Consider the following 23,459-nt stretch of genomic DNA (forward strand, 5'->3'; position numbering starts at 1 on the left):
TACAAAATATGAATAAATGTTTTGTATTTTAAATAAGTTACAGATACAGTTTAAATAGACTATGACATTCTTAATTTCAATAAATTACTTAAAAGAAGTGAAGTGCTTTTTGACCCTAAAACAGGGGTCTCAAACATGCAGCCCAAATGTGTCCCACCAAAGGTTCAAATTTGACCCGTGGGTTGAATTTGCAAAGTGTCAAAATTCTGCAGTCTTGAATTGAATCAAGAAAAAAAAACAAAAAAAAACATTTAGCTTGAATTAAGTAAAAAAATAAAAATAAATGTTGAATTAAGCAAAAAAAAATCTTCAATTAAGTAAAAAAAATCTTGAATTCAGTCAAAAAAATCTTGAATTAAGCAAAAAAAAAAGAAAAAAAGCCTGAATTAAGGAAAAAATGTTAAGTTAAGCAAAAAAAATCTTCAATTAAGTAAAAAAAATCTTCAATTAAGCCAAGAAAAATCTTCAATTAAGCAAAAAAAATCTTAAATTTGGCCAAAAAAAATCTTGACTTGACAACTTCAAATTTTTGTCTTTTTTTGGTGCAAAAAATAACATTAAATTATGAAAATACTGACATTTACAAACTATCCTACAACAATAAAATGTGAATAACCTGAACAAATATGAACAACCTGAAATGTCTAAAGAAAATTAAGCACAATTTTAACAATTTTCTGCCTGTTACTCAGTGTTTAGTGCCTTTGTAGATCTGATCCATAAAGCACATGGACAAATGAGAAGTTGAGGCAGAATATTGTTAAAATTGCACTGATTTTTCTTAAGAAATTTCAGTTTTTTCAGGTTATTCACATCTTCTTTTATTTGGATAGTTTATAAAGTAAGTATTTTCATAATTTAATGGGGTTTTTTGCACTAAAACAAAGACAAATATTTGGAGTTGTCATTATTTATAGGTTATTATGTTATTATTTTACTGGTCCGGCCCACTTCAGATCAAATCAGGCCGAATGTGGCCCCTGAAAGAAAATCAGTTTGAGACCCCTGCCCTAAAAGAACCAAACAGCTGTTGGTAATCGAAGTCATCTACTGATCTGAATGTTTAATACCAGTGGATCCACTAATCCTATCAATCCATGTCAATAATTGGTGTAAAATATAGTTATTCATCTTTTCATGGTCATCATATATGACCAATTTAGACGTTCAGAAGCTCCATAGTAAATGTGGGAACACCATCATCTACAACAGTGTTTCTCAACCTTTTTTGAACAAAGGCTCACTAACGGCATCATGAGCCCCCCCCCCCCCCCCCCCCCCCCCCCCCCGCCCCCCAAAAAAAAAAAAAATCCGTTATTCTAAAAGTAATGTGATGAACCTGTATGTGGAGGAAGTGATGGGTTATATAGCTCTGTAGCTACCTCATCATTTCCCACCAACTGCCCCCCGAAAACAAATTTTTGACTGGGGTGGGGGTGGATATGCTTCCGTTATATGTTGGAGCTTACACAACACCCCTGTCGGGATTTTTTTCCCCCTCCCGTTCTGTGCTCATGCCCTGGGGGGGTGTGCAACCACTGTTCGACAACATTAGCCACTTTTACACAGACACGCTGGAAAAAAGTTGAGGTGGTGGTCCCACCTTTTTCCACCATTGACTCATTTCCACAGTCAAGACAAAGCAGTAACAGAGGTGAGACAGGCTGGACTTTTACACAACGGACCTGCGTTCGATGGAGGATGAACAGAGCACAGCGACGTTTATTTTAGCAGTGCAGATTTGAATAAATTTAACCCTTTCATGCATGAATTATAAAAACCTTAATCAAGATTTTTTTTTTCCTGAGTGTTTTTATTCCTCTTTAGGCATGAAAAAAAACAACAATGTGATTGAATTGTTTTTTTTTTTTTTTTTAAATCAACCTGTTTTTCATGGAGTTACAAAAATGTCCACTCAGCTACACCATGAATTTTATTCTTGAAGCAAAGAAACATGTATTTAAAACCCAATATCATAAAGTGATATGAAAACAGTGAAATGAAACCATTTTTAATGCAGCTAATCTGATGTTTTCTCACATTTTAACATATTCTAATACTAGTTATTACTCACTTCATGGAGATAATATGCAAAAAATAAATATTAACAATTGATTTCCACTCAAGAACCAACCAAGAACAGCAAAGTTACAATAATGGTATGAATTGCAGTTTATGAGATGATGCATAAGTGTCCACTGTGTTGGTTGATATGGAACTAAAACAACAAAACCCATGAATATACAAGAGTAAAGCTGTAGAGTAACTGTCCACTGGAGTGACCACTATGCATGAAAGGGTTAATTCCAACTCACACCAAGCGTCTGAGCGTCCTTTACAGTTGACATGTTTGTTTACTGTACACGGCCCACGCTCATTTTTACATCCTGCCGGTGTTGGGGTCGCACACACAGTACGTCATCAAAACATCATCAAAACTTCGGTTGCTGAATGAAAGGTGTTCCTTCTACATAGCATTCCAGAATCATGCTTCCACCTTCATCAGGGCTCTGTTACTACCTCCAGAGGCATTACAGAGCCATGACAGAGGTGGGACTAAATGATCCACCATTTCATTTACACAGACGTCATTACAGAATAAAGGTGAAATATTCCCAGAACAGAAGTGATGTGTAAAAAGGACTAAAGATTTACCTTTAAAACCCTTGGAGTTGGTTCAGTGACAGTGGATGGAGACACTTGTTTTATGTTCAGATACTGAACTAGTCACATTTTCTTCAGCTTTTTCCATTTTTGATGTAAAATCAAAAACAGATATAATATGTATACAATATATCAACTTTAATCTGAACTTTTATGAACATTTACATGATCAGAAAAATTAAATAGGATAAAATTATAATGAATGTTGATAAGTCACTTAAGATAGGTTACATAGAGAGAAAAATTCATTTGGGAACTGCCACAATAAAATTTGATATTTGATTTTCATTGGCAACAACCCCCATGGTCACCTGCTACTTCACTACATCATCTGCCACTACATCTTTTTTTATCATTATTTTGATTTTGAGACCCATCGTGGCATAAACATCATACCATTTAACTCTTTAAGTGCCAGACAGTTAAGGGGCTAATAAGCCTTAAAAGTGCCACAGAATTTGGCCTTTTTTCAGTATTTCGCGTCGTTTTTATAATATTTGAAGAAGCAGGAAACCGCTCGGTAACATCCGACCGATTGCTAATTAGATTCAAAACGCACCGGACGCAGCCGATTCATTATAGATCGTAATTTGCATAATTCATAACAATAATAATAATAATAATAATAATAATAATAATAATAATAATAATAGTAATAAAATAATAAAAGGGGGACACAGAAAGAACGTCATCAAAATGTGAGAAAGAAATGGGGGTGGATGGTTTGTTTGTACACAAATATGGCGTGTTCTCCAAAGCCGATCTGATCGGCCCGTGGCACTTTACAGGTTGTTTTCGTAAAGCCGATTTAATCGGCCCATGGCACTGAAAGTGTTAATGCACATTATCTTGGTTCAGTCTATTTTAAGTAGCAGTGGAACTGTGTGAGAGACAGTGTGGTCATTAGAGAGTACAGTGTTATGTGTTAATTGAGTATTAAGTGTTAAATTCATGATTTTATTTTGTTTTAAAAATGACTTGTAGTTTGTGCTTTAAAAATGACATATTGCCTCATGTACCTTTTAAAAAAGAATTTCTATTTTATGTAAGAGTTTGTTACGTAAAGGTCATAAAAGGGTGAAGACAAGGGGATTCTGGGAAGAGCGCGCAAAGAGATGCAGAGCAGTTACAGACTCTTTGTTTGAAGAAGAAACAGGACTCTGCATTCGGTTTATGGCGCTAACGTTGTCACTGTGTTTTTTGGATTTTTACATTGGAGTTTGTCTGATGTCGAGAGAAAATACATGTTCATAAAAACATCAGTATGAAAAATGGCTGTTTATTAAACCAATGCAGCTACAAGCAGTACTGTGTGAATGTTACATATACTCAGAATTACAGGCAATAACAACGTAAGACAATGTCGAAGTAATCCAAACTATTAAAAACTCACTCTGATTAATCTTAATAATAATAATGGGACTGTGCTACAGATTCTATGGAATATTCTGTAATCTACAGTGAGTTCCACTTTCAAGGCTGCACATATTCTTGTCCCCCTTATTCCTCTTGTTTTTTGCCCTCATTTCAAGGTTTTCCCAGAGACTCAGTGTCTCTCTGGGTATGTATGAATGAGTGTGTGTTCTTGGATGTGTGTGTGCGCTTGTGTAGCAACAACATCATTGCCAAAGCCGTGATATAGCCTGCTCTTTTTCATCACACAGTACAAAGGATTCTGCTTACACACACACATATTTCCTCTAGCAAAATAAGCCTTTTGGCTATCGCAGCACCACTAAAAAATACGCGGATGTAAAAACTACAAGTGCAGCGCAGGCAAACATTAACGTTCTGGCATAAAGAGAAAGTGTCAGGTGAGGAGGCGAGGCACTAAACCCCTGCTCTGTTTTCAGCCGTTTGCATCATCAGGTAAAATTGTTTCATATTCTGGGGAAAGTCTTGCAAGAAAGCACGTTAATTAAGGCCTAAGATGACACACACCTACACACACAGACAAACTGAAGCTCCTGCACACGGAACTCTGAATCACACATAATTTACACACTCGTACACTCACACACAGTGACTCACACAGCTGAGGATACACACACACACATACACACTTCCACAGAGTTGGTGTTTGTCTTCCTGAGGCTATTCTGTTCTTGGATCATGGTTAAAACAATCCCATTAGCTAATTAAGGCAAAACTGGTTAATAAAGCAGGCCGTGGTTCAGAGGGATGCGTCTCAGCAGGATTCAACAGGGAGATTTACTGATTTGTCAGGAGGATTACACGACATGTCATGTTATTTCTAAAGAATGCTCTTTTTATTCTTTTTTTTTTTTTTTTTTGAAGCCAAGAATCTTTAGACTTCACAAGACACACTTTGATGTTTTATCAACTTTTCTTATGCACACTGAAGCAACAGACAACTGCTGTGACTGTGAAGTGATGGCGTGTTTGAAGTTTACCGGAAAATCCACCTTAAAACTCTTCACTGTTGCTAAAATAACTGTTGTTTGGGTGTGTTTTGTTTTTTTTTTTTTCCTTTTTACATTCTGCACAAAAAGAATACATAATGTGTTGCTGAAGCATTGTTTCCTACATACATATAATGAATCTACCACTAAACTAAAAGGCCAAGTATTGTAATTAACAGTTCTCGAAACAATGCATGACTCAATTCTTTGGCAATCGTAGTAGTATGACTTAAAACTTAAGCACAGCTCCAGCAAAACTGTCTGTCAGGAAAAAAAAAAACAAAAAAAACCTCTTTAATCATTAGAACAAAAGCTCTGAAAGTTGGACTCAGTGTGAGTCCAGAAGCTGAAGCAGCAGATGAGCCAGCTGTCAATCACACCTGTCAGTCAAAACCCACCATATGCATGTCCTAAAAACATATTAAAGGAGCAGTAATTTATAAAATATCCACTAGTAAATTTTAGAGGTGGTTCAAAAATTAATCTAAAAATGATTTACTGTTTTAGAGATTACTTTTGGATGGGAGTCAGTAGCAGCCAGTTCGAAGACTCCCATCAGTGTCATTACACCATAAAGTTCTGGTTATATCTACGGCAGTACTCATAACATTTTCTGAAAGCAGGTACAGATTTTCTATTATTAATTTTACGTCTACAGAAAATGTTCATAATCCCATGTGTTTAACGTCATAGAAGTTGTTCCATACAGATCAGTGTTTCTCAACAGGGGTGTTGGGACACCATTGGGGGGCATTTGGAAAGCTGAGAGGGGGGTGCTGAGACCAAAATGGGGGCTTTAGTGTGTATAAGTATCAATATGAAGCAGTATGTTATGTCAGTGGTGAACTTCCGTGCCCCCCGCCCCCTCCTCTGCAATAAGGTACGGCGCATATAGATATAAAAAAAACAAGCCGAATGACATCTACAAACAATATGTCAACATGTTTGGATCCAACTTACTAACTTATACCAAGTGAACATGGAACTAACATACAACTGAAACAAATACACACTCATATTTATAATTTTTTTGTTAAAGCTTCAAAGTTTAAAGAAGTAAGTGATGATTCCAATGGAGAAAGGTCAACATAAAGACATTTTCTGCCTTTCGCTCCTTGTTGTTTGTGGTGATCCAGACACCATGTGCATCACAGTCATCAGTGGAACCAATGTTTAGCCGCAGAAAAATTGAGGAAACAAAGCTTCGATTCAGGAAAATTGTAATGGAACAATTTTTTAATCGATTGGAGTTAATCAATCAGTTAATTGACTCAGATATACACGTAAGCACACATCAAATCCTCCATATTGAACCTCAAACAGGGATAGTGATGGTGCCTTACAACAGTTGCATGTTTTAGTATTGAAGAAACTGTGATAATATATATATGATATAACTATACTATTACATAGGGGTGTAAGAAAATATCGGTTCTGCAATACATTGCAATATTTCATTTCACAATACTGTATCAATATTTTAGGTATTTACTCAAATGCAGATATTGTGGAGGTTTGTTTTTGTTTTTGTTTATATTTTATTTATTATGATTTAACACTCTTTTATTAAATAATGTTAGTTCATTTGTTGGGATTGCACATAAATAATGTTATAATGCTAGTTCTGATCTAATAGAATATGAACATTTGAACAGGATCTTAAACTGTAATGTCTGTGAAACAGAATTTCAGTTTGAACACAGGAACATTTTGTGATATAACATTAGATCCTGTTCTGATCAAATAAAAATGTGTTTAGTATTTGTGCATATATCTGGTGTAATTCAATTCTTGAAGGAAATAATCATATAAAAAAAGAAACAAAAAATTGCCTTTTTAACAGTGTCACGATATATCGTGATATATCGTATTGTGATCCTAGCGTTGTGATTTGTATCATATCACCACATTTTTGCCAATACACACCCCTACTACTATACTATAATATATATTCTATACCAGTGGTTCTCAGCCGCTCGGCTTTGGGACCCACTATCAGCCCTAAATGACAAGCCACGACCCAAACTGATAACAGTTAAACTTCTAAAATGTATGTAATGAAAAGATGGTGTGTTCTGAACCTGAGATAATACAGAATATATATATTTAAAAAGAAAGAGAAGCCTAATAAAAACCTATTAGTCACTAACAGAATCAAGTTTTGTCAATACCAATAGGTGATGGAAAATATCACTCAGCACATTGCATGAATTTCTATCTATTTGTATCCATTCATTTACCCAAAAAAGCAGATGAATATAGTCAAGGTTATTCATGCAAATAAAAATGAGAAAGTAAAAAAAAAAAAAAAGAAGATAATACAGATTATCGTAGTATGAAAACACAGAAGACAAGTTTAATGATAAACCAAACTGACCAGCAGGTGGTGACGCTAAATATAGAAATATTCCATTTAACACTACATTAAGTACATTTGAACCAAAACTAAAAAGGGCATTCACTTGAAAATTAAACATGCATTCAGTCACTTATTCAAGCATTAAACACACTGAAGGTTTTGTCCTCGATGTAGGTAAAACCATGAGTTTCACCATGATTTGAATTAAAACAGTTGGGTTTTATGCTGTGACATGTCTGGTGTTAATTAGCAGTACAGCACATTATCGCCCCCTACTGTTGGGCAGCATGAATGGGCGGTGCTCAGCTGCATAAAAAATAAAGCACAGGATTAGTTTCTTAACATTATTTTTTTCAAAGGACACACTGAGACCAGGTTTGTGACCCACTGTCGGGTCACGGCCCACCAGTTGAGAATCCCTGCTCTATACTATATAACTCCAGTAGGAGCTGAGTTACAGGTGACACTAGAGCTGTGCAGTTAGTTGAAATTCAATTACGATTTAGATTATTACACTCAACAATTACAAAAATTATGTAATCGAGAAAAAACGATTATTAATTTTGAGTTGTTTTAATTCACACGCACGCAAGCTACCATGAGCTGCTCCACCCGCCCCCTTCTAAGCTCCAGCTGCCAGCCAGCCGGCAGGTCCACCCCATGAAGAAAGTTGTATCTAGCGGTCTTAAAAAATAGGAGGAGAATCACAGCAGAAGCACTTGGTAAACAAAAAAGGCAAGTCAAATGCAACTGTATGGAATCATTTTGGGTTTGATGAAGAAGACGAAGCGCAAAAACACATCACACGTAAGAAGTGTTTCATAGTTGTGTCCGCACAACAAACCTTTTAACCATCCAACGTTTAACCACCGCAACCTTTATGATAATCTGATGAAAAACCAAAACACAAAACCCTAACGTGATGGCTGATGTATACAGAAGGCCTGAACTGAAACCTCATGGCACACCACTGAATATATATATATATATATATATATATATATATAATTTACCATGTTTCATACTACATTGAACATACTTGAATTTATAATTTGCACTTTGTTATGACCCTGGGTCATAATTTGTTTATATATGTATATATGTTTTCTGTATAGTGTGTGTGCATCCTGTAGGTGTGCTGTGCCTTTTTTGTGTCTGTCCTGTTTTTCATGGAGGTAAGCTGCTGATTGGTGGAGCGTGATCGCCCCGCCCCTTTAAACGGCCCTGGATCTCCGGTTCGTTCTCTCTCTTGCCTCCTGCCAGCTCCCAACCGTGTGTTCCTGTGTGTGTGTGATCGTCAGTCTTCATGTGTTTCGTGTGATAATTCACAATTTTGTATATAGCTATAAATAGTATTTTTGTAATTTGATCCTTTTTTGGTAGGGGAGGTCGGCTCTTTTATTTTCACCTTTTCTCCTGTTTTTGGTTATGGAGTTTAAGTAAGTTTTCTGTATTTTATTTCTTGAATTTGTTTTGGATTAGGTAATTTAGTTTTGAACAGTAAAGAAAATATTTTGTTTGTTGTTTCAGCTGCACCCTCCCCTAACCCTCCTTTAGTTGATTAAAAAAATAAATACTGTGAACTCTAGTTTTTTTTGACTGACGTGTGTGCTTGGGAGCTGGGAGGGGACAAAAGTGAGCAATATTATGTTCGCCCTGGTAAACCCCTAGGCCGGGGCGTAACAACTTTATGTGAGTTTTTTTTTTTTTTTTTTATTGCTACAGTTCTATGGCAAGTCTATTGCACTTTAATTCCAGTGCACTATTTGTTTACAAAAGGAAACCTACTTGAATTTACAGTACACTTATTTGAATTCAAAGATTTTTTTGTTTCGTACAAAAGTGAACATACTTTGTTTTAGTGTTTAAAAGCTTTACTTATGTTTAAAGAGTATATTTTACATTGTTTTACAAGAAAAAAAGGAATAACTTTAAGATTAACAAATAATCGTTTTTAATAATCGTGATTTCAATTATTGCTAAAATAATCGTGATTATTGTTTTTTTCTGTAATCGAGCAGCCCTAGGTGACGCCATCACTACTGCAACTTCAGCTCCTGGGCCTCGCCTCAGTGTGACTCTTCTTGCCTTGTGCAAATCGTCTACACAAGCAAAATAACCTGTTGGAGCTGCCACTCAAACCGTTAAACAATAAAAATACACTGCAGAAGACCCAGTTTTGGAAACATAAAAGCCACAGTAGACCACACTGCTAACTGCACTGCCTCTTGGTCTATTGAGGCTCTTTTGATTGGTAAAACTGCATTGTGCAGCAGTTTGAGTTACTGGTGCAACTTTTATTTTTGTCATTCCAAGCAAAAGTTTCATCATTATCACTCTTCACATACTTGTGTAACCCAACTTGGAACCTAAATCACATTTTGTCTCATTAGAGTTGTCAATCAAAAGGCAGTTTGAAGGATATAGTTGTGACAGAATCGCTCCATTACACAGCCTCATCCAACACCACAACGCAGATATCAGAAAATGTACGCCTTTTATCAAAATGCTACAATACACTCAGTTAATGAAACCCAGATAAGAGCCTTGAAATATAATTGATTTAATACATGAAATCTTGAGAAGACATCAAGGTGTTTCTAAACTGGGGTTTCTATGCATTGTTTGTTCCCTTTCATCTTCAGATGTCAAAACCATAGGATGAAAAACAGGACGGCGCAAATGGAAACTGCTGCTGTTTCCCACAGAGGAGAAGAAGAGGGAGTTGCACAAGGATGATGTGATATCCTGCTGACATGAGTGATTTACATGTGGGTCATGTTATGCATGATTTATGCAAAATTAACAGCTATTACGTCTATGGGTTCTGTTGTTCGTGTAGAACTGTGCGCTGAACAACGCGTGCTCCCTCGGGACGGACTCTGGTTTGTGTTTGTATTTTTGTGTGTGAGACAGAGAGACAGATAGAAGACACAGTGACAGAAAGACAAAAAGGAGGAGACAGAGAACATTATTGGTTCTGTCATGATATTGGCGTGCACATGCATCTGTAAACATCTGTGTTTATGATGTGGTGTATAGATGTGTGTGTGTGTGTGCGTGTGTGTGTGTGTGTGTGTGTGTGCGTGCGTGCGTGTGTGTGTGTGTGTGTGCGTGCGTGCGCGTGTGTGTGTGTGTGTGTGTGCGTGCGTGTGTGTGTGGTGACCTGTCAGCCTGCAGCAGGGACTCACATCGCAGAGGAACGAGGCGTGCTGACAGAGAACAGAGATGTAATTAACCCTACGGGATACTCCCCCCCCCCCCCCATTCCCATCCCCCAACACACACATCCATGGACACACAGACACACACCTCCTCTATCTCCGCTGCCCTCCTTCACTTTAAAACTCCTTCTTTTCTCCAAAGAACTCAGTTACTTCTGTCCTCTTTTTGTCCTTCCTGTTCTTTCTTTCATTGCCTTTTGCTTCCTTTCATTACTTTTCTTTTCTTCATTACTTTCTTTATAAACCTTAAAGACTCACAACTATTTTTGTCAAAACTTCCAAATGATTTTTTTTCTGTCTTTCTGAAGTGATTTATTAACATTTATTACAACATTGTCATCTGCACTTTGCATTTTTCACTGAAAATCATGTATTTTCCTATATTTAACCCATTAAGATCCAAGCATCCACCATCGACCAAAAGAATCCACTGATGTAAATGTTTAACACCTGTCGATCCACTGATGCTATCAATGCATATCAATAATTGGTGTAAAATACAGCTATTCATCTTTTCATGGTCATCAGATACGACCCATTTGGACGTTGAGAGGCTCCGTAAAACCCATGGAGTTGGATCAATGACAGTGGACAGAGAAGAAGAGAAAAGATACGACGAAACTAAAATTAATATTAAAACTAAACTAAAAGTAAGCATTTAGAAAAAAATGAAAACTAATAAAAACCAGCAAACCTGCTCTAAAAACAAATTAAAACGAACTGAATTAGACAAAAAAAAGTCAAAATTAAAAAAACTAAACTATAATGAAAAATCCAAAACTATTATGGCACTGGCATTGTCAGTGCCCTGAAATGGTATTTTTGCAGAACAGGTCAGACCAGAAAAATTTCCCTCCGTTGCCATATGGCTAGACACAACACCACTGTATGGAAACGATGACGCCACAGTACCATGTGACCAGAAGAAGAAAACCCTGGATGTAAACTCCTGCACATGCTCAGTGCACTCTTCTGTGGTTTGAGTGTATCCTGCCATAGGCTCTGTCTGTGTTTGTGTACGGCGCCACATATAGGTGTGGCATACGTATTACACCGTTTGAACCCAGTTTTCCTGTTTCCAGCTGGACGCAGATATTTCTTGAAACGATACGTGTATGGACGTGAAACTTTTAGAATCAGCAAAAGAAAAATACCACGAGCTTTGTTGTCTGGACATAGCCTGGTGGTTACCAGTCTACACATGATATAAAGAGGGCGCTGACTGGATCTGTGGTTATAGACAAATGAGAAAGTTAGTCCCACAGTTCTGTGGACATAGTCACTTCCAAAAATTATACGATAACATTCTATTGTGACGCACATGACACGCCACAGTTGACTCCATGTTGTTTCATGAAGCGTAGCTCAGAAGAGAACAGGACTAAAGGTAGAAAATGTCTATGTGTGACTTTTTTCCACTGGAACCATCACGTACTCCTTTAAACTCTGAATCTTTCACACAAACATTCTAAATCTGAGTGTGTGTTTGTTTCAGTTGGATGTTAGTTCCATGTTCAGTTGGTCTAAGTTAGTCAGTTGGATCCAAATGTGCACAGTAAAAAAAAATCTGTAATTTAACAGAATTTTCACTGTTTGACAGATTTTTTTCTGTATTTTTAAGAAATGGGGAAAATGTCAATGAAATGAAAAAAATAGACTGTGATTTTACACGTCAAATGTAAAATCACATGAAAAAAATCTGTAACTGTGAATAACCATAAAATTTAAAATTTTTTAAAAGAAATGTTTTCTTTTTTCATAGAAAAATACAGTTAAAATACATTTGCAAATGAATCATAATTTCACAAATATTTATTTTCTATTTATGAGATTAAACTGTTAATTTAAAGTTTAATACTGTAAAAAAAAAAAAAAAAAAATTAAAACGAGATAAAATTACTGACAATTAACTGTAAAAGAAGTATTTGTTCTGTCAGTTTAACCAGACTTGTTTGTTAATTGACAAATATCTTGTGTAATTACAGGAGGTTTCACAACAAAAATGTTGAATAAATGTATTTTTGTGAATGTATAACATGTATAAGCACTGATAAACTGTCCAAATACAGTTTTTATTGGTGGATTGTACAACTGAGTCTCATTGAAAATTATTTATATATATATATATTTATAGGTAATTTGATTGTTTTAATACATGTAATTATTCTTTATTAAACATTAAAAAGTCAAAAAAAATATGCAAATCTCATGTAAAGTTAGGGCAAAAAACTGTATTTTAATTATGGAAAATTACCGTACTTTCATGAAATGGTTATTTTCCATTATTTAACACTATTTTTTTGGCACCCCTGCTGCCGGAACAATACCATTTTTTTTTTTTTTTTTTTTTACAGGTTTTTTTTATTACAGTGTGTTGACTTGACATATTATAGGTTATAGATGTCATTGGACTGGTTTGTTGTTTATATCTATATATACTTTTCTATATACTTTTAAAACTGCTGTTATTGTTGTTATTATTTCTAACTCTAACCCTGCTTTACTACAAACTAAATTGTCCACAAACTAAATTAAACCTCCCAGAATGGATCATCTGAATTTCATTAAAACTGGAGAAGAAAGTTTCAGTATTCATCGTAGATACATTAGTCATTTGACAGATGTTATTTTACTTCTTCAACATTTATTAACTTTAGAAAAATACCATGTTCTTCTTTCTTTTAGTCTGCCTATGCCTCTTTCTCTTCCTGTCACTTCATCCCTCCTTTCGTCTGTCATTCTTGCTCTCAGTTCTGTGGGTTTCCATCCTCCTCCTCTCTTTTACCTTTGTGCTTCATTAACCTGAGGGATGGTGTTAGGGATGGAAGGTAGATCTTCTCTCATGTTTCTGCGTAATGACCCGCTGGTACAAGAGAGTTTTCCATTAACAGCCTCATCTTCTAAACATGTTACGCTTAATATCATTTATTCGCTTTGTCCGTCTTTTGTCAACAAGTCAGACGAACATCTATTGAAATAAATAAATAAAATAACTAAAATAAAATAAACAATAACTTTATGTACTCCATGCATGTAAGTATTGGATTCAACTCAAAGTATCTACCTGTTCACTTGAATGTAGAATTTTCATGAAGCTGCTTTTACAAAACTGACGAACATCTTTTGTAGTGATTCCAATAATAAATTCTTTTAAAATTTTTAACTAATTGATGTCAGTGTTTTTTTCATTGAAATGAATTGGCAGTGGCCTTGCGATTTTAATTTATTCTAAAATCAATCATTTTCCTGACATTCATTTTCACACCACTCAAAAGTAAAATAAAATAAAATAAAATAAAGTAAAATTAAATTAAATTAAATTAAATTAAATTAAATTAAATTAAATTAAATTAAATATTTGCATTTCTCTTTAGGTTTTAAATAAGAATTTTTTTTTTTTTTGCTCTAAGACCCCATTCATGTTGCAGTTCATACATTTGTTTTTCCTGTAAATCACACAGAACTAATGAAAATGAAAGAAACCCCTCAGTGATGAATAGTTCAGCTCCAGTTTCCTTTCATGGCTCAGTCTCTGCTGTGTTTTGGTTTCATTTACAGATGAAATGCTTCTGTTCCTGCTGCTATTTATGTTGGAATTTGACCCACACTCAGGAACAGGGATGCATTCACTGCACCTTGTAAACTGAAAATTGCTGACAGATGAAATGTTGCATTCAAGTACACCTCGTTAATTCCGAAATACATACTTAAATATTCACAACCCTTTTTCCCCCCTTATTTTTCTTTGTTTATATACTGTAGAAAATCTTTTATTACACAGGAGGATGAAAATTCTTCCCCATTTTAATATTTTTAACTTTAGCCGATGAACCATTCCATTATCAAATGTATGTCATGACCATAGTGCACTTTTCAAGAGCATTTCAAATCTGAACCATGACATGACTGCAGTGTAGCTCATAAATGTCATTCTCTTCATGTTATTTAATGAGACTTCTGCTCAAGTAGTGTCATCATATATGGAGTCATATTGAAGGGCCTTCAGTCAAATTTGGCTGCAAATAAATTTGAATCTGTGTTAGTAATCGATGTCTCAAGAAACTTTTCCAAACAGGAGTCGTGGCTGGATGGTCTTCTTCTCCTTCTTTTTTTTGTTTTGTTCTTCTTCTTCTTCTTTTCCCTCTTCATCTTCTTCTTCTTCTTTTCCTCCTCCTCCTTCTTCTTCTTCTTTGTTTTGGTCTTCTCCTTCTTCTTCTTTTCCTTCCTCTTCATCTTCTTCTTGTCCTTCTTTGTTTCAGTCTTCTTCTCCTTCTTGTCCTTCTTCTTCTCTTCCTTTTTCTTCTTCTTCTTTTCCTTCTTCATCTTCTTCTTTTCCTTCTTATTTATCTTCTTCTTCATCTTCTTCTTTTCCTTCTTCATCTTCTTCTTCTTGTTGTCCTTCTTCTTCTTCTTCTTCTTCTTCTTCTTCTTCTTTTCCTTCTTCTTCTTCTTCTTCTTCTTCTTCTTCTTCTTCTTCTTCTTCTTCTTCTCAACACATAAACAGTATTTTAGGCTATAAAAATTCTATTTTTAAATAACTTTCCAAACTTAAAAACACCAGATTACAGCTCAAATGACCCATTAATGAAATCAAATCAATTTAAACAACTATTTGATTGCAATTTTCCTGAATCAAAGCTTCATTTCCTTAAGTTTGCTGCTGCTAAACATTGGTTCCACTGTTGTGTTTCACACGGACACTTATTGTGACGCACATGACGCCAGGATCAACACACAGTTGGATGTTAGTTCCATGTTCAGTTGGTCTAAGTTAGTCAGTTGGATCCAAATGTGTTGAAGACTGCAGTGCACATATTGTTTACAGATGTCATTGGACTGGTTTGTTGTTGTATATATCTTTATCTATACATATTTTTATATATACTTTTATACTGTTATTGTTGTTATTTCTATAATGATATATATTTTTCATATCCGTTTACTTTTATACTTTTTGCGGTTGTTGTTTCAGTTGGTTCTGGAATAAAGGACAAGTTCTTTGTCATTTTCAGACATGTCTTTTATTTATTTATTTATTTATTTATTTATTTTTACACATTTTTACTCATTTAGTTGAATGGAATTGAAGAATGTAATAAATATCGATTACAAAAATAATCAGTTGCTGCAGTTCTACTAAACTCAAACAGTTTTACCGGTTTTAGGTGAGATTTATGTTGTAATAAAAAGGGAAGAATTCCTCAAATATCTTTGTACAACAGAGAAAAGTGTGCAGATACTTCAACTTTGCTGACTTCAAAGGGGAACTTCCTATCGTCTTATTAGACACGGTCACATTATGCATTTAGGAATGCGCCCACATTATGGCCCTCAGAGGCCGGACACTGAGTCTTGCCAGGAAACTGTTCTTATGTAGAAATGAAGGGACAGTTTGTGAGGTCTGTAACCCTAAACTGCAGTCCCTCCACCACCCTGAAGCATAATAACCCCCCCACCCCAAAGTGCCACGCTGACCCTCTCCATGTATTCATGTCCCGGCTCTGCCTCGGGGCTACAGCTCGCTCCCATTTCAACCACCACACACCACTCTGAGGCCACAGAGCATGCTCCATCCATGTGCCTATGTGCAAGTATTGTCCGTGTTTATACGCATGCCTGCATTCATATCTGTCACTGTTGTGTTGTGTATGCAACGTGCATATATTTGCCATTTCTGAAAAGGCAGCAAAGGGCAAAGCGTGAATGGGAAGGGGGGTAAAAAAAAAAAAAGAAAAAAAGGTGTTTGTATGAAAGAGTAAGTGTGTCTCAGTGAAAGAGCAATCCAAAGAAAAGTGGCAGAGACAACCGAGAGGAGATACAAGGCCAGTAATGAGGACAAAATGCTGCATCTGAGCGTCTCTGCAGGCATTTTTGTGACAGTTTGTTACTCACTTTTGTGCTTGGAAACTTGAAAAAGAAAAATATATTAAAATCAAATCATCTTTCTGCAATTATTCAGCACTGCAGAAAAGCCTGACCACTTATCCAAGAGAAAAATGTGTTTTGTTTAAGAAGTGTTTTCTGAATAACATGCAGGCGTCGGTAAAAGGAATAATGGGCTTAGATCAGGGTTTTCTAGTTACTGAGAAATAAGATGAAAACAAGCAGGGATCATCATTTTGTAAAGTGAAATAAAAATGTCTGAAAAAAACTGAACTAAATAAAAAAAAGAATGATGAATAATGAAAAAAAGAACTCTAAATTGAATCGGTAAACAAGTAAAATCAGCTACTAATGTTAGACTACTCCCAATTCTTCTTTTGATTTGATGCTTTTGAAAGTAAATGGTTCGTGTTGTTCAAGAATGGAACATCTTTGCCATGTTTTCATCATATTTGATTTCATAAATCAAGGCTTCCTCTTTAGTAGCGCTGCCAAACTGAAACTGGCCCTTCAAACATATGGCTGGGAACCGAACAGTCATAGTTTTATGGCACAGTTTAGATACTGTCATTAATAGAAAAAAGTCTTTCTAATTCACATTTCAGAACCACAGGAGTAAATGTCATCAGTGTGGGTTCATGCAGCACATAATTATATATTTTTCATTAATTTTTATTTATATTGTGTTAACAGGTAAGTTCAAGTTGTGGTAAATACACTTTCTTTATATATAAAACAAGTGTTCAGAGAACGCAAACCGCCGCCAAGCACCCCGAAAGGTGTGCATGTGTGGATCGACTATTTCTTTTTAAATGAAATAGTTTCCAGGTTGTTCCATACAGCAGAAAAAGCTGAAGCTTGGTACCAGTCATGTGTATGTCAAATTAGATTCAATTCCAATCAATATTTGTTGAGTTATAATGAAAAATGTGTGGTAAATGGGATTTTCAGTGTTAAATGTAAATGTCCACAGAGTCCACATTCCACAGTGGATGTGGACAATTTTGTGCCAGATACAAGATATTGTTCTAAGCTACGGGTGGATCAAATTGGAGGCTAATCAGAGTTGTTTTGAATTTTTTATGAATTTTCGAAAATTGCTCAATGATGAGAGATAGGAAAATTGTAGATTTTGTGACCTTGCTGTGACCTTGAACTTTGGCCTACTTGGCCCAAAATGTAATGGGTTGGCCCCAGGGCCTAGGTCTATCTGTGGGGACGATTTGGTAAAGATGGTTGGAATAGTTTTCCTGTAAAGTTGCTAACAAACAAACAAACAAAACAAACAAACAAACAAACACACCAAGCAAAGTGATCACAATACCTCCTAACGGAGGTAACCAGGGATGCACCTATACCAATTTTTTCCAGACTGAGTACAAGTACAAGAACTTACATTCAAGTACTTACTGATACTGAATACTGATATGAGTACTTAATACTTAATTCCATTCCAGTTGTTAGTTCCTTTTGTAAATGTGCTTTATTGTCGTTGTCATTAGTCTGACTGGAACAAAGTGCTGCTACTGACATTTAATGTGTTGGAATGAGCGTTGGTCAATTAATCCACCAGGGGGTGCCGCTCTGAATTAACCATACCGGACAAATACCACCATAAAAAAGTAACATTTTTAAAGAAGAAAGTCAGTAACAATAAAAATGGAGACGACAGAGTTAACACTAATGTGGACACTAACTCACTATCTCACACAGTGGCTCTTTGAACAGATCCTCTACCTCCACGGTTCCCAGCGGTATTCTCTGTCTGGGTAAACATCCGCCAGCACCTGGAAAACGGATGGAATGTACACAGAGGACGAACAGAACGCTACGTCCGCATCCGTCTGTGTCTTAAACGTTACTTGCAGTCAGTGTTACTTTTGTCATTTATTTGGAAACATCTCCACTCTGCTGACATTACTCCTCCACCGTGTATGTGCTGCACTTAACAGTGAATGCCACGCTGCTGTAAGTGGTATCTGTGCGGTTGTATCGGAGTACTTTTACGAGTACAAGTACAAAGACACATGCTGAGTATTGGACCCGATACCTGATACTGGTATAGGTGCATCCCTATAGAAAACCAAGGTTATTATCGTTAACGAAAACTAACAAAATGACAAAAACTAGAATTGAAAAAACATGCTCGTTAACTGAAATAAATAAAAATTATAATTAAAAGAAAAAATGATAACTAACTGAAACTGTATTGTGTGCTTATAAAACTAACTAAAACGGATAAAAATTATGGATAAAATTCCCTTCGTTTTTGTCTGTGTCAGCATCAGATTGATATGGAATTGATTTATTTCACTCTAGCAATTTTAGCTAGCGGTGCTGTACGACACTTCGGTTCGTCACTTGTGGTTTAGAGTGGTCTTCTCATTCCCACTCTACCTGGAAACATGGAGACTAATGTTGGGAGAAAGCAGCAGAGTCCTGTCTGGGATTTATGGGAATATAAAAACGAAGAAGATAAAAGCATTGACAAAACTAAAATTAATTCTAAAACTAAGTGAAATGAAAACTAATAAAAACTAGCAAATCTGCTCTAAAAACGAATTAAAACTAACTGAATTAGAAAAAAAAGTCAAAACTACATAAAACTAAACTATAATGAAAAATACAAAACTATTATAACCTTGTCTAAAACTGCTTCGATTGTTTAAACTAGTCACTTCCTGTAAACATAAAAGCTAAACTGTTATATTTCACACATGTGCCGTAAATAGAAGCTTTTCAGTCACTTCTTAAATGAAGACGAGCAGTAGTGGTCGAGCCAATAATAGACTGGATGGAGAAAGTGAGTGGGGATGTGAAAAAACCTGTAAAACATGACAATACAATGTCATTTTAAGCCGTTTATGTTCTAAACCATAGGACCGTAACATTGTAAAATTATATGGGAATGTTTTAGAAGGAAATGCTTTCTATGCAGGATGCTGCATTTCCATTACAGGTATAGTAATCCCTTTGCATGGCTGGTTGTCATAGTGATGCAGCGTTAACTACTGTGACGTCATCTTCAGTTTGACGAAGGCTATGAGTAATGCAACACTGGGGTAAGTCACTCTAAGTTATCATGTCTGAAATGGTATATAAAGATATCTGCATGTGAAAGTAAAGTTGTTTACTCAAGTCTGTGACCAGTTTATCAATATAGTACCTGAAATGATTTGACAGATTTCCTCCAACGCTTACCCACCAGCTTGGCTTCGAATCCACATTTTAACATGCATGCATACTGATACAGCGACGGTTCTGCAATCAGTCTGTGATCTGCATGATTTCACATCACATTTAGTATCCATTTGGGCTCGGTTGGAACCTCAGCAAAGGTGGCACTAGAAATAGGACCTGATAGTTCCCAGTAATCCCTGTTCTCACACAGTGTCAATGCCAAAATGTTGTGCCAAGTCAAGTCGAGCAGAGCCGAAACCATCAGTGGAAAAGCAGAGGAGGAGTAGTTACAGTAAGAGAGAAGAAGAGCAGAATGAAGCACACTGTGCAACGTACAGAAAGACCCAAAACACAGCAGAACAAGAGGGAAATGGAAAATACAGCAGTGGGTGAGTACAGAAAGCACTGATAGAAGGACAGAAGTGATGATTGAGAAGGGCCTATAAAGTATGTTCTTTCTTCTTTCTTTTCTTTTTTAGGAGAATGTTCCATAGTTAGCCTTTAACCTCCTCAGACCCAGGAAATGTCAGAAAAGTACAAGCTTTTTTGTTTTTTATTAAATCAGAGCCTATATTGGAAACATCATGATGCAACAGTTTTTTCAGATGCAGTTTTTACAATTTTTATGAAATGTCCTTTGTGGTGGACAGTTTTCTTTTTTTTTTTTTTCTTTTTTTTTTTTGTATAAAGTTGTGAAACTCTTGTCCACATATGTGGACAGAAAGCCCATAGCTGGGTCTGAGGAGGTTTAGTGATGTGCGGATTGATACAGAAATATCAATATCTTTGATACCAGATCTTCACACTCTAGAACTGATTCCCATATCAAAACACCAATACTTTTGATACTTCAGTCATTTGAGGTAATGTAATTCAGGAACACAGTGGAAAGTACTATTGGGATTTCGTCCAGGTGATACGTGATTGGTGGGGACTATTTCTTCTTCCGCCTGGGTAAGTGTGTACTGCGTCATGCTTCTCTTTCAGTCAACTCTGACTCAGTCTGTACTGAGCAAAAAACAGAACAGACTCAAGGGGAAAACAGTAAATATGTTATTGTTCTTTGACAAAAACTTGTGAATGAGGGAAAGTGTGGATGTTGGATGCTTTTGTTGAAGTGTTACGTGTTCAGTTATTTTCATGTTTCATGTTAATGTATTCATGTAACGTGAATTAACATGTAAGTTTTCATTTTTATAATAGTTCTTAATAATTAAACAATAACTACCCTCATGTTTTGTATTCTTTATGAAATTATGATTTGAAATATACTATTTTTTGATTTTGATTTTCCAGACATTAAGTGTATTTGCACAAAGTATCGGATCGGTATCACTGATACCTGCCAGAATGTATTCGGTATCGGATCAGAAAGGAAATTCATAGTATCGAACATCACTACCAGAGTTCACAAGTCCAGTTGTTTCCCACATACCGGCATCACAAGAAGTATCAAAGTTCTGGTGGGAACAGCTGTTTTCCCCACCACCCTGTTATATATCAACTCAAAAGTATCAACTCTGCACCTGCAGGTGTGTGGATGTTAGGTCACACACAGACAGACAAGTTTTATACCAGGGCTCTCAAACTCATGTTCTTTCAGGTTCCACATTCAGCCCCATTTGATCTCCAGTGGACCGGACCAGTAAAATAACAGCATAATAACCTATAAATAATGACAACTCCAAATTTTTAAATTATGAAAATACTTACTTTTATAAACTATCCAAACAAAAAAGATGTGAATAACCTAAAAAAAAAAAAAAACCCTGAAATTTCTTAAGAAAAATCAGTGCAATTTTAACAATATTCTGCCTCAACTTATCATTTCTCCATGTGCATTATGGATCGAATCTACAAAGACACTAAATACTGAGGAACAGGCAGAAAATTGTTAAAATTGTGCTTAATTTTCTTTAGACATTTCAGGTTGTTCTTATTTGTTCAAGTTATTCACATTTTATTGTTACAGGATAGTTTGCAAATGTAAATATTTTCATGATTTAATGTTATTTTTTTACGCGTTGAAGTTGTCAGTATTTATTGGCATAATGTGATACTATTTTTTTCACATCAAACTGAGAAGAAAATATGGAGTCATCATTTTTTGTAGGTTTTTATGCTGTTATTATTTTACTTTAGATCATATTGGTCTGTATGTGGAACCTGAACTAAAATGACTTCAACTGCCTTGACTGTGGAATTTTTGCACTTTGCAAATTCATCTCACAGGCTGGACTGGAACCTTTGGCGGGCTGCATTTGGCCCCCGGGCCGCATGTTCCAGACCCCTGTTTTATACAGTTAAAACAGCTTGGGGTCAAACTGAACCCCGAGGAACACCAATGTGTGCAATAAGTGTTCAGCACACTGAAAAATATCATCATAATAATTTTATGCTTAATCAGTTGTCCCATCAAATCAGGAAAAGTCATGAAATATGAAGCAAAAAAAAAAGTCTATATTTAATTCAGTGATCATGCAGATGTTCATAAAAGCTCAGATTGAAGTTGAGGGTTATTATATTAGAAACAGAGAAAACTGAACAAAAAGAGAGCAAAGATTCCATGAACTGAACATAAACCCAGTGTTTCCATCCACTGTCACTGATCCAACTCCATGGGTTTTACTGGTGAATCAGTGTTGTAGAAGATGACGGTGTTTCCATGGTAACTAAGGGGCCTCTGAAGGTCCAAATGGTTCATATCTGATGACCATGAAAAGATGAATAATTGTATTTTACACCAATTATTTACATGGGTTAATGGGATTAGTGGATCAGCAGGTATTAAACAGTTCAGATCAGTAGATGCTTTTGGTTGCCAGCAGCTGTGTGGGTCTGTAAGGGTTAACCCACTGATGTACGTACAGACTTGAAATAAGAAAATATATAAAATTCCTCCTTCTACATTTATTCAATACAACTCTCAACGTTGCTCTTCAGAAAACAGACCGTGTTTTAGTTTAATAAGTGTTTACTGTATAAACACTTGCCCAGGTTCTGTCTCGTTTCATTTGATGTCTTTAGACTAATAGAACCATAACCATTAGACAACACACACACACACCGCCACGAGCAGCTTTCAGTGTTGTTCATGGGTTTTTTTATCCACTAATCAGAGCATCAGATCACTGAGAAGCATGTTCCTTTGGTTTTGCCATAGAAATATGCTGTACATTTTATTCTGTACCTTACACACTATGTAAACTCTCATTGTTTTTCAGTGAATACGCAATGAACTCATGTATACTTACATCATGACATTAGATGACTTTAATTTTAATGAATGAGCGACTGAGCTAAACGCATGACTGCATCCAATTAGATTTCTTTACAAATTGGAGAATTTGTACTTTCTGCTGTTTTGATCTATTTGAAGTGATGTGCAAATGTACAGCAGATGGGTTCCCTGCCACTATTTACATCTATTATACATACAGACTATATTACATGTCTTTTAATGCTTTCATAAATGTAACCATGGCCTATGTGATTTAGCTCTTTGACGGATCACTTTCAAGGGGCCTGAATCATGATGGAGTTACTTATTTAACCCTCAAAAACTTACACAGTTGTTGGCGACCACAAGCATCTGCTGATCCAAAAAGTAACTTTAGATCCACTAATCCTATCAATACACTGAAATAGTTCAAGTTAAAGTCTCTCAGTTTTTCAGGATCATCAAATAGGACCTATTTGGACGTTCAGAGGCTACATGGTGAATGT

General features: G+C 35.8%; 1 protein-coding gene across 2 annotated transcripts in view; it reads right to left on the bottom strand.

Annotated features, from left to right (window-relative positions):
- kirrel1b (kirre like nephrin family adhesion molecule 1b) overlaps positions 1-23,459 on the bottom strand; it is a 244,203-nt gene that overhangs the window by 50,825 nt on the left and 169,919 nt on the right. The gene's annotated exons all lie outside the window — the stretch shown is intronic.

Source organism: Sphaeramia orbicularis, chromosome 17 (genome assembly GCF_902148855.1).
Source record: "Sphaeramia orbicularis chromosome 17, fSphaOr1.1, whole genome shotgun sequence".
NCBI lineage: Eukaryota > Metazoa > Chordata > Actinopteri > Kurtiformes > Apogonidae > Sphaeramia > Sphaeramia orbicularis.